Below are 352 nucleotides of genomic sequence, written 5' to 3'. Positions count from 1 at the left end.
TGTGACCTTTGACCCGGTGACTGGGCTGGGCTGTGCAGGTACAAATAAGCCAAAACTCTCTCTCTCTTTCTCTCTTTCTCTCTCTCTGTGTCTCTCAGAGTCTTTGTCTGTGACAGTACCAGAGCCCCTCCCTCATCCACAGTGTTATCAATGTATCAATGTGTAAAACACCAGTTCCCTCTTCAAAGTAACACAAAGTGAAGCCGTGGCAGATTAGTACAGATTAGTTTCTCTGGACGTGTCACTGTTGTTGCTGTTGCCGCTTCATCCTCTCACAGTGAAATTCCAGTGTCATAATCCAAAGATAATGTACATGTACCAGCGGCGTTGCAACCCAAAGTCCATCCGTCTG

The sequence above is a fragment of the Gymnoscopelus microlampas genome (genome assembly GCF_963454915.1).
Source record: "Gymnoscopelus microlampas genome assembly, chromosome: 10".
NCBI classification, from domain to species: domain Eukaryota; kingdom Metazoa; phylum Chordata; class Actinopteri; order Myctophiformes; family Myctophidae; genus Gymnoscopelus; species Gymnoscopelus microlampas.
Note: the sequence above shows the minus strand (reverse complement) of the source record.